This window comes from Dicentrarchus labrax, unplaced genomic scaffold, assembly GCF_905237075.1.
Source record: "Dicentrarchus labrax unplaced genomic scaffold, dlabrax2021, whole genome shotgun sequence".
Taxonomy (NCBI): Eukaryota; Metazoa; Chordata; class Actinopteri; family Moronidae; genus Dicentrarchus; species Dicentrarchus labrax.
Window position 1 is genome coordinate 145,317 of NW_026136722.1, and position 11,235 is coordinate 156,551.

General features: G+C 43.9%; 18 non-coding genes across 18 annotated transcripts; all 18 read right to left on the minus strand.

Annotated features, from left to right (window-relative positions):
• Positions 1-224: 224 nt before the first annotated feature.
• trnas-uga (transfer RNA serine (anticodon UGA)) lies at positions 225-306 on the minus strand. The gene has a single exon. It is a non-coding gene; the product is annotated as a tRNA-Ser (tRNA).
• Positions 307-557: 251 nt separating this feature from the next.
• trnas-uga (transfer RNA serine (anticodon UGA)) lies at positions 558-639 on the minus strand. The gene has a single exon. It is a non-coding gene; the product is annotated as a tRNA-Ser (tRNA).
• Positions 640-1,085: 446 nt separating this feature from the next.
• trnas-uga (transfer RNA serine (anticodon UGA)) lies at positions 1,086-1,167 on the minus strand. Its single transcript has one exon. It is a non-coding gene; the product is annotated as a tRNA-Ser (tRNA).
• Positions 1,168-1,613: 446 nt separating this feature from the next.
• On the minus strand, positions 1,614-1,695 carry trnas-uga (transfer RNA serine (anticodon UGA)). The gene has a single exon. It is a non-coding gene; the product is annotated as a tRNA-Ser (tRNA).
• Positions 1,696-2,615: 920 nt separating this feature from the next.
• trnas-uga (transfer RNA serine (anticodon UGA)) lies at positions 2,616-2,697 on the minus strand. The gene has a single exon. It is a non-coding gene; the product is annotated as a tRNA-Ser (tRNA).
• Positions 2,698-2,948: 251 nt separating this feature from the next.
• Positions 2,949-3,030, minus strand: trnas-uga (transfer RNA serine (anticodon UGA)). The gene has a single exon. It is a non-coding gene; the product is annotated as a tRNA-Ser (tRNA).
• Positions 3,031-3,950: 920 nt separating this feature from the next.
• Positions 3,951-4,032, minus strand: trnas-uga (transfer RNA serine (anticodon UGA)). The gene has a single exon. It is a non-coding gene; the product is annotated as a tRNA-Ser (tRNA).
• A 251-nt stretch (positions 4,033-4,283) lies between these two features.
• Positions 4,284-4,365, minus strand: trnas-uga (transfer RNA serine (anticodon UGA)). The gene has a single exon. It is a non-coding gene; the product is annotated as a tRNA-Ser (tRNA).
• Positions 4,366-4,615: 250 nt separating this feature from the next.
• trnas-uga (transfer RNA serine (anticodon UGA)) lies at positions 4,616-4,697 on the minus strand. Its single transcript has one exon. It is a non-coding gene; the product is annotated as a tRNA-Ser (tRNA).
• An 806-nt stretch (positions 4,698-5,503) lies between these two features.
• trnas-uga (transfer RNA serine (anticodon UGA)) lies at positions 5,504-5,585 on the minus strand. Its single transcript has one exon. It is a non-coding gene; the product is annotated as a tRNA-Ser (tRNA).
• A 446-nt stretch (positions 5,586-6,031) lies between these two features.
• Positions 6,032-6,113, minus strand: trnas-uga (transfer RNA serine (anticodon UGA)). Its single transcript has one exon. It is a non-coding gene; the product is annotated as a tRNA-Ser (tRNA).
• Positions 6,114-6,364: 251 nt separating this feature from the next.
• trnas-uga (transfer RNA serine (anticodon UGA)) lies at positions 6,365-6,446 on the minus strand. Its single transcript has one exon. It is a non-coding gene; the product is annotated as a tRNA-Ser (tRNA).
• A 251-nt stretch (positions 6,447-6,697) lies between these two features.
• On the minus strand, positions 6,698-6,779 carry trnas-uga (transfer RNA serine (anticodon UGA)). Its single transcript has one exon. It is a non-coding gene; the product is annotated as a tRNA-Ser (tRNA).
• Positions 6,780-7,585: 806 nt separating this feature from the next.
• trnas-uga (transfer RNA serine (anticodon UGA)) lies at positions 7,586-7,667 on the minus strand. Its single transcript has one exon. It is a non-coding gene; the product is annotated as a tRNA-Ser (tRNA).
• A 445-nt stretch (positions 7,668-8,112) lies between these two features.
• Positions 8,113-8,194, minus strand: trnas-uga (transfer RNA serine (anticodon UGA)). Its single transcript has one exon. It is a non-coding gene; the product is annotated as a tRNA-Ser (tRNA).
• A 246-nt stretch (positions 8,195-8,440) lies between these two features.
• On the minus strand, positions 8,441-8,522 carry trnas-uga (transfer RNA serine (anticodon UGA)). Its single transcript has one exon. It is a non-coding gene; the product is annotated as a tRNA-Ser (tRNA).
• Positions 8,523-8,771: 249 nt separating this feature from the next.
• On the minus strand, positions 8,772-8,853 carry trnas-uga (transfer RNA serine (anticodon UGA)). The gene has a single exon. It is a non-coding gene; the product is annotated as a tRNA-Ser (tRNA).
• Positions 8,854-9,985: 1,132 nt separating this feature from the next.
• On the minus strand, positions 9,986-10,067 carry trnas-uga (transfer RNA serine (anticodon UGA)). Its single transcript has one exon. It is a non-coding gene; the product is annotated as a tRNA-Ser (tRNA).
• Between the last annotated feature and the right edge of the window lie 1,168 nt (positions 10,068-11,235).

The window sequence follows — 11,235 nt, forward strand, 5'->3', positions numbered from 1 at the left end:
GAGATACATACATCGACATTTTCAATACCAAGCACCGGTCAAAGAAATCCTTGGTGGTCAAGCAATTAACTGTGACGGTTGAAATCCCTAGTGAGAAGCGTTTTTCACCAGAATTGGTTCACAGAAATGATCCAACCACAGCTGAAGTTTATAGCTGGCGGAGGCACCTTATTTCACACAGTGGGCCATAACAGAGAACATTTGGGGCTCTGTGCTTGGCTAAACGCTGTGAGTAGGGATCGAACCTACGTGGGGAAACCCCATTGGATTTCAAGTCCAACGCCTTAACCACTCGGCCACCACAGCTACATTTGCAAATTCTCACCCAATTGCTACCAATCACATCCATTAGCAGAGTGTATATGTAAAATTATGCCTATAGTCCAATATGCGTCAACGGTCAAAGACATGAACGGTGGTCAAACAATTAACAGTTACCATTGGCATCCCTAATCACAAGCGTTTTTCACTGAAATTGGTTGAGAGAAATATTTTACGCCTACATTTCACATAGTGGGTCATAACGGAGAACATTTGGGGCTCTGTGCTCTGCTAAACGCTGTGAGTAGGGTTCGAACCTACGCGGGGAAACCCCATTGGATTTCAAGTCCAACGCCTTAACCACTCGGCCATCACAGCTGCTTTTGCCTATTCTCACCCAATTGCTACCAATCATATCCATTAGCAGAGTGTATATGCAAAATTATGCCTATAGACCAACATGCGTCAACGGTCAAAGACATGAACGGTGGTCAAACAATTAACAGTTACTGCTGACGTCCCTAGTCACAAGCATTTTTCACTGAAATTGGTTGAGAGAAATATTTTTCGTCTACATTTCACATAGTGGGTCATAACGGAGAACATTTGGGGCTCTGTGCTTGGCTGAATGCTGTGAGTACGGTTCAAACCTAGGCAGGGAAACCGGTCAAAGGAATTCTCGGTGGTCAAGCAATTAACGGTTACCATTGACATCCCTAGTCACAAGCTTTTTTCACTGAAATTGGTTGAGAGAAATATTTTTCGCCTACATTTCACATTGTGGGTCATAACGGAGAACATTTGGGGCTCTGTGCTCTGCTAAACGCTGTGAGTAGGGTTCGAACCTACGCGGGGAAACCCCATTGGATTTCAAGTCCAACGCCTTAACCACTCGGCCATCACAGCTACTTTTGCCAATTCTCACCCAATTGCTACCAATCATATCCATTAGCAGAGTGTATATGCAAAATTATGCCTATGGACCAACATGCGTCAACGGTCAAAGACATGAACGGTGGTCAAACAATTAACAGTTACTGCTGACGTCCCTAGTCACAAGCGTTTTTCACTGAAATTGGTTGAGAGAAATATTTTCCGTCTACATTTCACATAGTGGGTCATAACGGAGAACATTTGGGGCTCTGTGCTTGGCTGAATGCTGTGAGTAGGGTCCAACCCTAGGCAGGGAAACCGGTCAAATAAATTCTCGGTGGTCAAGCAATTAACGGTTACCATTGACATCCCTTGTCACAAGCTTTTTTCACTGAAATTGGTTGAGAGAAATATTTTTCGCCTACATTTCACATAATGGGTCATAACAGAGAACACTTAGGGCTCTGTGCTTAGCTAACCGCTGTGAGTAGGGTTCGAACCTACGCGGGGAAACCCCATTGGATTTCAAGTCCAACGCCTTAACCACTCGGCCATCACAGCTGCTTTTACCAATCATCACCCAAATGCTACCAATCACATCCATTGGCAGAGTGTATATGCAAAATTATGCCTGGAGACCAACATGCGTCAAAGACATGAACATGAACGGTGGTCAAACAATTAACAGTTACCATTGGCATCCCTAGTCACAAGCGTTTTTCACTGAAATTGGTTGAGAGAAATATTTTTTGCCTACATTTCACATAGTGGGTCATAACGGAGAACATTTGGGGCTCTGTGCTCTGCTAAACGCTGTGAGTAGGGTTCAAACCTAGGCAGGTATTGGTTCACAGAAATGATCCAACCACAGCTAGAGTTCATAGCTGGCAGAGGCACCTTATTTCACACAGTGGGTCATAACAGAGAACCTTGAGTGCTCTGTGCTTGGCTAAATGCTGTGAGTAGGGTCTGAACCTACGCAGGGAAACCCCATTGGATTTCGAGTCCAACGCCTTAACCACTCACCATCAGAGCTACTTTTGCCAGTTATCACCCAAATGCTACCAATCACATCCATTAGCCAAGTGTATATACAAGATTATGCATATAGACCTACATGCGTCAACGGTCAAAGACATGATCGGTGGTCAAGCAATTAACGGTTACCATTGACATCCCTAGTCACAAGCATTTTTCACTGAAATTGGTTGAGAGAAATATTTTCCGTCTACATTTCACATAGTGGGTCATAACGGACAACATTTGGGGCTCTGTGCTTGGCTGAATGCTGTGAGTAGGGTTCAAACCTAGGCAGGGAAACCGGTCAAAGGAATTCTCGGTGGTCAAGCAATTAACGGTTACCATTGACATCCCTAGTCACAAGCTTTTTTCACTGAAATTGGTTGAGAGAAATATTTTTCGCCTACATTTCACATAGTGGGTCATAACGGAGAACATTTGGGGCTCTGTGCTCTGCTAAACGCTGTGAGTAGGGTTCGAACCTACGCGGGGAAACCCCATTGGATTTCAAGTCCAACGCCTTAACCACTCGGCCATCACAGCTACTTTTGCCAATTCTCACCCAATTGCTACCAATCATATCCATTAGCAGAGTGTATATGCAAAATTATGCCTATAGACCAACATGCGTCAACGGTCAAAGACATGAACGGTGGTCAAACAATTAACAGTTACTGCTGACGTCCCTAGTCACAAGCGTTTTTCACTGAAGTTGGTTGAGAGAAATATTTTCCGTCTACATTTCACATAGTGGGTCATAACGGAGAACATTTGGGGCTCTGTGCTCTGCTAAACGCTGTGAGTAGGGTTCGAACCTACGCGGGGAAACCCCATTGGATTTCAAGTCCAACGCCTTAACCACTCGGCCATCACAGCTGCTTTTACCAATTATCACCCAAATGCTACCAATCACATCCATTGGCAGAGTGTATATGCAAAATTATGCCTGGAGACCAACATGCGTCAAAGACATGAACATGAACGGTGGTCAAACAATTAACAGTTACCATTGGCATCCCTAGTCACAAGCGTTTTTCACTGAAATTGGTTGAGAGAAATATTTTTTGCCTACATTTCAAATAGTGGGTCATAACGGAGAACATTTGGGGCTCTGTGCTCTGCTAAACGCTGTGAGTAGGGTTCAAACCTAGGCAGGTATTGGTTCACAGAAATGATCCAACCACAGCTAGAGTTCATAGCTGGCAGAGGCACCTTATTTCACACAGTGGGTCATAACAGAGAACCTTGAGTGCTCTGTGCTTGGCTAAATGCTGTGAGTAGGGTCTGAACCTACGCAGGGAAACCCCATTGGATTTCGAGTCCAACGCCTTAACCACTCACCATCAGAGCTACTTTTGCCAGTTATCACCCAAATGCTACCAATCACATCCATTAGCCAAGTGTATATACAAGATTATGCATATAGGCCTACATGCGTCAACGGTCAAAGACATGATCGGTGGTCAAGCAATTAACGGTTACCATTGACATCCCTAGTCACAAGCGTTTTTCACTGAAATTGGTTGAGAGAAATATTTTCCGTCTACATTTCACATAGTGGGTCATAACGGACAACATTTGGGGCTCTGTGCTTGGCTGAATGCTGTGAGTAGGGTTCAAACCTAGGCAGGGAAACCGGTCAAAGGAATTCTCGGTGGTCAAGCAATTAACGGTTACCATTGACATCCCTAGTCACAAGCTTTTTTCACTGAAATTGGTTGAGAGAAATATTTTTCGCCTACATTTCACATAGTGGGTCATAACGGAGAACATTTGGGGCTCTGTGCTCTGCTAAACGCTGTGAGTAGGGTTCGAACCTACGCGGGGAAACCCCATTGGATTTCAAGTCCAACGCCTTAACCACTCGGCCATCACAGCTACTTTTGCCAATTCTCACCCAATTGCTACCAATCATATCCATTAGCAGAGTGTATATGCAAAATTATGCCTATAGACCAACATGCGTCAACGGTCAAAGACATGAACGGTGGTCAAACAATTAACAGTTACTGCTGACGTCCCTAGTCACAAGCGTTTTTCACTGAAGTTGGTTGAGAGAAATATTTTCCGTCTACATTTCACATAGTGGGTCATAACGGAGAACATTTGGGGCTCTGTGCTCTGCTAAACGCTGTGAGTAGGGTTCGAACCTACGCGGGGAAACCCCATTGGATTTCAAGTCCAACGGCTTAACCACTCGGCCATCACAGCTGCTTTTGCCAATTCTCACCCAATTGCTACCAATCATATCCAATAGCAGAGTGTATATGCAAAATTATGCCTATAGACCAACATGCGTCAACGGTCAAAGACATGAACGGTGGTCAAACAATTAACAGTTACTGCTGACGTCCCTAGTCACAAGCGTTTTCACTGAAATTGGTTGAGAGAAATATTTTCCGTCTACATTTCACATAGTGGGTCATAACAGAGAACATTTGGGGCTCTGTGCTCTGCTAACCGCTGTGAGTAGGGTTCGAACCTACGCGGGGAAACCCCATTGGATTTCAAGTCCAACACCTTAACCACTCGGCCATCACAGCTGCTTTTACCAATTATCACCCAAATGCTACCAATCACATCCATTGGCAGAGTGTATATGCAAAATTATGCCTGGAGACCAACATGCGTCAAAGACATGAACATGAACGGTGGTCAAACAATTAACAGTTACCATTGGCATCCCTAGTCACAAGCGTTTTTCACTGAAATTGGTTGAGAGAAATATTTTTTGCCTACATTTCAAATAGTGGGTCATAACGGAGAACATTTGGGGCTCTGTGCTCTGCTAAACGCTGTGAGTAGGGTTCAAACCTAGGCAGGTACACCGGTCAAAGAAATTCTCGGTGGTCAAGCAATTAACTGTTACTGTTGACATCCCTAGTGAGAAGCGTTTTTCGCCAGAATTGGTTCACAGAAATGATCCAACCACAGCTAGAGTTCATAGCTGGCAGAGGCACCTTATTTCACACAGTGGGTCATAACAGAGAACCTTGAGTGCTCTGTGCTTGGCTAAATGCTGTGAGTAGGGTCTGAACCTACCCAGGGAAACCCCATTGGATTTCGAGTCTAACGCCTTAACCACTCACCATCAGAGCTACTTTTGCCAGTTATCACCCAAATGCTACCAATCACATCCATTAGCCAAGTGTATATACAAGATTATGCATATAGACCTACATGCGTCAACGGTCAAAGACATGATCGGTGGTCAAGCAATTAACGGTTACCATTGACATCCCTAGTCACAAGCGTTTTTCACTGAAATTGGTTGAGAGAAATATTTTTCGCCTACATTTCAAATAATGGGTCACAACAGAGAACACTGGGGGCTCTGTGCTTGGCTAAACGCTGTGAGTAGGGTTCGAACCTACGCGGGGAAACCCCATTGGATTTCAAGTCCAACGCCTTAACCACTCGGCCATCACAGCTGCTTTTGCCAATTCTCACCCAATTGCTACCAATCATATCCATTAGCAGAGTGTATGTGCAGAATTATGCCTATAGACCAACATGCGTCAACGGTCAAAGACATGAACGGTGGTCAAACAATTAACAGTTACTGCTGACGTCCCTAGTCACAAGCGTTTTTCACTGAAATTGGTTGAGAGAAATATTTTCCGTCTACATTTCACATAGTGGGTCATAACGGAGAACATTTGGGGCTCTGTGCTTGGCTGAATGCTGTGAGTAGGGTTCAAACCTAGGCAGGGAAACCGGTCAAAGGAATTCTCGGTGGTCAAGCAATTAACGGTTACCATTGACATCCCTAGTCACAAGCTTTTTTCACTGAAATTGGTTGAGAGAAATATTTTTCGCCTACATTTCACATAATGGGTCATAACGGAGAACATTTGGGGCTCTGTGCTCTGCTAAACGCTGTGAGTAGGGTTCGAACCTACGCGGGGAAACCCCATTGGATTTCAAGTCCAACGCCTTAACCACTCGGCCATCACAGCTACTTTTGCCAATTCTCACCCAATTGCTACCAATCATATCCATTAGCAGAGTGTATATGCAAAATTATGCCTATAGACCAACATGCGTCAACGGTCAAAGACATGAACGGTGGTCAAACAATTAACAGTTACTGCTGACGTCCCTAGTCACAAGCGTTTTTCACTGAAGTTGGTTGAGAGAAATATTTTCCGTCTACATTTCACATAGTGGGTCATAACGGAGAACATTTGGGGCTCTGTGCTCTGCTAAACGCTGTGAGTAGGGTTCGAACCTACGCGGGGAAACCCCATTGGATTTCAAGTCCAACGGCTTAACCACTCGGCCATCACAGCTGCTTTTGCCAATTCTCACCCAATTGCTACCAATCATATCCAATAGCAGAGTGTATATGCAAAATTATGCCTATAGACCAACATGCGTCAACGGTCAAAGACATGAACGGTGGTCAAACAATTAACAGTTACTGCTGACGTCCCTAGTCACAAGCATTTTTCACTGAAATTGGTTGAGAGAAATATTTTCCGTCTACATTTCACATAGTGGGTCATAACAGAGAACATTTGGGGCTCTGTGCTCTGCTAACCGCTGTGAGTAGGGTTCGAACCTACGCGGGGAAACCCCATTGGATTTCAAGTCCAACGCCTTAACCACTCGGCCATCACAGCTGCTTTTACCAATTATCACCCAAATGATACCAATCACATCCATTGGCAGAGTGTATATGCAAAATTATGCCTGGAGACCAACATGCGTCAAAGACATGAACATGAACGGTGGTCAAACAATTAACAGTTACCATTGGCATCCCTAGTCACAAGCGTTTTTCACTGAAATTGGTTGAGAGAAATATTTTTTGCCTACATTTCACATAGTGGGTCATAACGGAGAACATTTGGGGCTCTGTGCTCTGCTAAACGCTGTGAGTAGGGTTCAAACCTAGGCAGGTAAACCGGTCAAAGAAATTCTCGGTGGTCAAGCAATTAACTGTTACTGTTGACATCCCTAGTGAGAAGCGTTTTTCGCCAGAATTGGTTCACAGAAATGATCCAACCACAGCTAGAGTTCATAGCTGGCAGAGGCACCTTATTTCACACAGTGGGTCATAACAGAGAACCTTGAGTGCTCTGTGCTTGGCTAAATGCTGTGAGTAGGGTCTGAACCTACGCAGGGAAACCCCATTGGATTTCGAGTCTAACGCCTTAACCACTCACCATCAGAGCTACTTTTGCCAGTTATCACCCAAATGCTACCAATCACATCCATTAGCCAAGTGTATATACAAGATTATGCATATAGACCTACATGCGTCAACGGTCAAAGACATGATCGGTGGTCAAGCAATTAACGGTTACCATTGACATCCCTAGTCACAAGCGTTTTTCACTGAAATTGGTTGAGAGAAATATTTTTCGCCTACATTTCAAATAATGGGTCACAACAGAGAACACTGGGGGCTCTGTGCTTGGCTAAACGCTGTGAGTAGGGTTCGAACCTACGCGGGGAAACCCCATTGGATTTCAAGTCCAACGCCTTAACCACTCGGCCATCACAGCTGCTTTTGCCAATTCTCACCCAATTGCTACCAATCATATCCATTAGCAGAGTGTATATGCAAAATTATGCCTATAGACCAACATGCGTCAACGGTCAAAGACATGAACGGTGGTCAAACAATTAACAGTTACTGCTGACGTCCCTAGTCACAAGCGTTTTTCACTGAAATTGGTTGAGAGAAATATTTTCCGTCTACATTTCACATAGTGGGTCATAACGGAGAACATTTGGGGCTCTGTGCTTGGCTGAATGCTGTGAGTAGGGTTCAAACCTAGGCAGGGAAACCGGTCAAAGGAATTCTCGGTGGTCAAGCAATTAACGGTTACCATTGACATCCCTAGTCACAAGCTTTTTCACTGAAATTGGTTGAGAGAAATATTTTTCGCCTACATTTCACATAGTGGGTCATAACGGAGAACATTTGGGGCTCTGTGCTCTGCTAAACGCTGTGAGTAGGGTTCGAACCTACGCTGGGAAACCCCATTGGATTTCAAGTCCAACGCCTTAACCACTCGGCCATCACAGCTACTTTTGCCAATTCTCACCCAATTGCTACCAATCATATCCATTAGCAGAGTGTATATGCAAAATTATGCCTATAGACCAACATGCGTCAACGGTCAAAGACATGAACGGTGGTCAAACAATTAACAGTTACTGCTGACGTCCCTAGTCCAGCTTTCACTGAAGTTGGTTGAGAGAAATATTTTCCGTCTACATTTCACATAGTGGGTCATAACGGAGAACATTTGGGGCTCTGTGCTCTGCTAAACGCTGTGAGTAGGGTTCGAACCTACGCGGGGAAACCCCATTGGATTTCAAGTCCAACGGCTTAACCACTCGGCCATCACAGCTGCTTTTGCCAATTCTCACCCAATTGCTACCAATCATATCCAATAGCAGAGTGTATATGCAAAATTATGCCTATAGACCAACATGCGTCAACGGTCAAAGACATGAACGGTGGTCAAACAATTAACAGTTACTGCTGACGTCCCTAGTCACAAGCTTTTCACTGAAATTGGTTGAGAGAAATATTTTCCGTCTACATTTCACATAGTGGGTCATAACAGAGAACATTTGGGGCTCTGTGCTCTGCTAACCGCTGTGAGTAGGGTTCGAACCTACGCGGGGAAACCCCATTGGATTTCAAGTCCAACGCCTTAACCACTCGGCCATCACAGCTGCTTTTACCAATTATCACCCAAATGCTACCAATCACATCCATTGGCAGAGTGTATATGCAAAATTATGCCTGAGACCAACATGCGTCAAAGACATGAACATGAACGGTGGTCAAACAATTAACAGTTACCATTGGCATCCCTAGTCACAAGCGTTTTCACTGAAATTGGTTGAGAGAAATATTTTTGCCTACATTTACATAGTGGGTCATAACGGAGAACATTTGGGGCTCTGTGCTCTGCTAAACGCTGTGAGTAGGGTTCAAACCTAGGCAGGTAAACCGGTCAAAGAAATTCTCGGTGGTCAAGCAATTAACTGTTACTGTTGACATCCCTAGTGAGAAGCTTTTTCGCCAGAATTGGTTCACAGAAATGATCCAACCACAGCTAGAGTTCATAGCTGGCAGAGGCACCTTATTTCACACAGTGGGTCATAACAGAGAACCTTGAGTGCTCTGTGCTTGGCTAAATGCTGTGAGTAGGGTCTGAACCTACGCAGGGAAACCCCATTGGATTTCGAGTCTAACGCCTTAACCACTCACCATCAGAGCTACTTTTGCCAGTTATCACCCAAATGCTACCAATCACATCCATTAGCCAAGTGTATATACAAGATTATGCATATAGACCTACATGCGTCAACGGTCAAAGACATGATCGGTGGTCAAGCAATTAACGGTTACCATTGACATCCCTAGTCACAAGCTTTTTCACTGAAATTGGTTGAGAGAAATATTTTTCGCCTACATTTCACATAATGGGTCATAACAGAGAACACTTGGGGCTCTGTGCTCTGCTAAACGCTGTGAGTAGGGTTTGAATCTACACAGGGAAACCCCATTGGATTTCAAGTCCAACGCCTTAACCACTCACCATCAGAGCTACTTTTGCTAGTTATCACCCAAATGCTACCAATCACATCCATTAGCCAAGTGTATATACAAGATTATGCATATAGACCTACATGCGTCAACGGTCAAAGACATGATCGGTGGTCGAGCAATTAACGGTTACCATTGACATCCCTAGTCACAAGCTTTTTTCACTGAAATTGGTTGAGAGAAATATTTTTCGCCTACATTTCACATAATGGGTCATAACAGAGAACACTGAGGGCTCTGTGCTTAGCTAAACGCTGTGAGTAGGGTTCGAACCTACGCGGGGAAACCCCATTGGATTTCAAGTCCAACGCCTTAACCACTCGGCCATCACAGCTACCTTTGCCAAATCTCAACCAATTGCTACCAATCATATCCATTAGGAGAGTGTATATGCAAAATTATACCTATAGACCAACATGCATCAACGGTCAAAGACATGATCGGTGGTCAAGCAATTAACGGTTACCGTTGACATTCCTAGTCACAACATTATGAGCAATAGTGTACATGTAAGTGAGTTTGTATCTCTCTGTGCTCCTTTTTGATTCTCTGTCCCTTTTTCCTTCATCTCATACCTCTTTCTTCACCTCCTCAACTCTGTGTGTACAGATCTCCTCCTTCTCCTCCTCTTTCCCCCTCTTCACTGGGCCAGGAGTCTTGTCATCTTAGGGTGCACACACACACACACACACACACACACACACACACACACACACACACAGAAGAGATAATTAGTGGAAAATGGATCCATAATAAGAAAGACAGAAAGAAAGTCAAGGACAGTCTACGTCCTCTAGCTCCCTGCTGACTACTCCTGTCTATTGTTACCTGTGTGTGAATGAGTGTGTGTGTATACAACCAAGGTCGACCATTCTCTCTATTCACCAACCACCTACTCTGTCACAGGAAGTTAATTATTTATTCAAATGACCTTTCAGGTTAACATGAAGAAGTCCATCCAGCTCTGTAGGGTCAGTTTGACAGGTACATGGTTGAATATGATATTGCATCACCAATATATTGTAATTATATTTTGGTAACTATAAGTACATAAAATGACCAAAAGAACATGGACATTATATCCATATGTAATTGTTGAGGTGAACAGAGCACAGTGTGCTTCAGTCAGGGGCTGTGGGAGAATTCTTGAACCCTTTACAGACTTATTCTTTGCACTGTAAGGGTTTGAATTTGCACAGAGATTCTCCATTGGCCTTCAAATAGAACGCCTTAACCACTTGACCATCACAACTGCTGATTCGATGTTTTCTTGTTATTGTCCTTTCAGCATTCATTCAATGACTAGTGATCTTACTTTGGCAATACAGATAGTCCACTAGAGCTTTCACTAGAAGCACATTTATGGCAGTTTGTAAAATTTTCTGAGTAGTACTTGTGTTATAATGTTTGGTTGCCAATAGCAAGGAAACCCTTTAAAAGTCCTGTTATTTGCTTAAGATGAAATATCCAAATGGAACTTTTAAGGGATTCTTAGTCCTCCC